This window comes from Marmota monax, unplaced genomic scaffold, assembly GCF_021218885.2.
Source record: "Marmota monax isolate L192 unplaced genomic scaffold, Marmota_monax_Labrador192_F-V1.1 WCK01_AAM20220418_F8-fsc00014, whole genome shotgun sequence".
Classification (NCBI taxonomy): Eukaryota; Metazoa; Chordata; class Mammalia; order Rodentia; family Sciuridae; genus Marmota; species Marmota monax.
The window spans coordinates 13,067,938-13,070,929 of NW_026695222.1; positions in this window are offsets into that span (position 1 = coordinate 13,067,938).

Genomic DNA, 2,992 nt, shown 5'->3' on the forward strand with positions numbered 1-2,992 from the left:
AGGTAGGACTGTGACTGCAGTTTTACAACAAAAGATACCAGCTCCGGAAGAGGATGAGCAAAAATAAAATTTAAAAGTAGTAGTGATTGAGCACTAACGTTAAGTCAAGTACCACCCACAAAAATTTTATGGACTTCATCAAAGAAAATGGTTTTTGTAGGTAAATTAAGTCCCTTGCTACCCACTCTCTGACCGTTGCTGTTTTATAAAATTGTCCAGAATAAATGAAATCAAGTAAAACTGAGCACAGTGCTTGGCACGTACTGTTTTGACAGTTATAAATTACTAATTGTGTGTCCTTGGAGTGTCCTCAGAGGCACACGTGGACACCCACTGCCTCCCTTGTGTGGGCTCCCCCTCACTCCCGCCCGCAAGCCCACCCACGGGGACGTGGGCGTGTCCCCTGCGCGCACTCCTACATGCAGGGCCTGGGTCCAGGGGAGGAAGGGGCTGCCGCAGGGCCTCGGCTACCTCCCCCGCCATTCAGGCCCACTCTGGATTCCACGTTTCCCTCTCTTCCCCTTTGGCCCGGGCCCAGCCCATCTGGAGGCCGACTCGGCGGCGGCCTGGGAGCGTTTCCATCAGCTGGGCCCGAGGAATGCGGAGCTATTTAACCTGAGCATCCCCAGGTGTACGGAGGCGCCTGGCTGTCTGGGGCTCGCAGTCTTTGGCACCGCCGCGCTAGACAAACAGCGCGCCGCCCCCGCCCTGCCCTCCGCCCGCAGCTGCAGCCGGGCCTGGGAACGCGGGCGCCGGCGGCTTGCATAAGAGGCTCCCGGCCTCGCAGAGGGAGGGAGGGGACAGAGGCCGTGTGTGTGTGTGTGTGTGTGTGTGTGTGTATCTGCGTGCGCGCGCCCTCGCGAGCTCACAAAACCCTGCTCCTTTGGAAATCATTAACGCCTTAACCCCTCCTGGACGGGGCTGGCAAGCAGCTGGGGTGAAGACACGGAGAAACTCTAGGACAAAGTTCCTTGGGCGCTGGACCTGCCCTTCTCCTTCTCCTACCGCCCCCCCCCACCCCGTGCTGGGGATTGAACCCAGGGGAGTCCTACCACTGAGACACATGCCCAGTCCCTTTCATACAGTGTCTCCCTAAGTTTTGCAGGCTGGCCTTGAACTTGCCATCCTTCTTGCCTCAGCCACTGAGCAGCCAACACGCGTGGCTCTTAAGTTCTTTTATTTAACATCTATAGAGTGTTTATTATCTGCTGGGTGCTATACTAAGTAAGCTCTTTAAAATATCATTTCATTTAATCCTCACAATCTTAACTCTTACATGCTCTTATACGCTCAATCTAATAACAGTAATGATAAGAGGTTAACCTTTTAATAGGGAGGAAATTAGAAGGCAGCCTGTGTCAGCGTTGATGTTTGTCACTTGATGAGCTCCCAGTTCACATCTGGAAAATGTGTTTCAGAAACTGGGCTTCCAGGAGCAATTGACCTGATGCACATAAAAAGCTTACCCAGGGGCAGGGGTCGTGGCTCAGTGCTATTGTGTTTGCCTGTGGATGAAGCACTGGGTTCAATCCTCAGCACCACATAAAGATAAATAAAGGTATCATGGTCCATCTACAACTAAAAAATATTTTTCAAAAAGCTTACCACAACCTCCTCCTCCCCAACCAGGCCTGTGGTGGCACTCCTATAATCCTAGCAACTCTGGAGGCTGAGGAAGGAGGATGGCAAGTTGGGCCAGCCTCAGCAATTTAGGGAGTCCCTGTCTCAAAAGGACTGGGTATTAGCTCTGTGACAGGATGCCCCTGGGTTCAATCCCCAGTACAAAAAAAAAAAATTATCACCCTTAAGATGGGCAGGTGGCGGTCCCTGTTAGGCTCAGCTACTGGGGAGGCTGAAGCAGGAGGGTTGATCTCTTGAGTGACACCCCTTCTCAAAACAAGGAGCTGGGGCTGTAGTTCAGTGGTAGAGCCCTTGCCTAGCCTATGTGAGGTGCTGATTCCATCCTCAGTACCACAAAAAAAGAGTTTAGAGTCCTGTCTGGCTCACGCAGGCACTTAGTAGATGTTGGTATAGAATGTTTGGGGACCTTACTAAGGGTAAGCAGCCTATCTGTTGTGGGGCCCATGGCTACTCCCATTCAGATGACAAAAGAGAGGCATCAGAGAAGAGGAGGAACTCACCTATGAACACACTGGGACTTTGACTTTTCCAGAAATCAGATTGTTCGGAACCAGGTTTATAAGAGACTTCATATTCCTAAAGGACGTCCAATTTAGCCTTTTCATCTTATTTCCAATTATAATTATAATCATACCTGGTCACCGTACACACACACACATACAATATGTACATATGCACATACATATGCATATATTTTTAACTATGTATCTTCAGGACATAGACATATCACAGCTTTTATGACCATATTTTGGCATCTCAATTTTAAATCTCTAACTGGAGCCTGGAAGGATGGTCCATCAGCCTCCATTTCCAAGAAGTCCAGGTGGGATCCTATGTGACCCAGTTCTGAGAGAACTGGTCATACAGCAAGGCAATGTCTGGAAGCAGGTGCGAACAAAGAAAATGCTGTGGAAAGGCCAGATTCTGATACTGGAGGCTGAGGGATCCTCTAGCCAAGCCCTGATTTCTAGAAATACCCTTCCCCCAACCCAGGGTCCAGGATGCTTCCGACACAAACACCAACCTTGTACCTGCCAATGGGATTCATTCGGACCTCAATTTTGGCTTGCTGGGGGAGGCTGCCCCTGGATCACCCCACATTTTGCCTCCTCAGATGAAGGCTCGGCCTTAGAACTCTTCTTCATGCCAGTCACTGCTACTGAACACCAGGAACTGCCAAACCAGATAGGGTTCCCCAATGCCCAGAGTCACACAGCAGGGTTCCTGAGTGGCAGGCGGGCCTTGGATCCCAATCTGGCTGCCACAGTGAAAGGAGGTGAGTCACAAGGGCAAGGCCAGGAGTTGGGTGAGGCTGGGGCCAGGGTCCAGGAACTGCTTTCCGGGAAAGGGA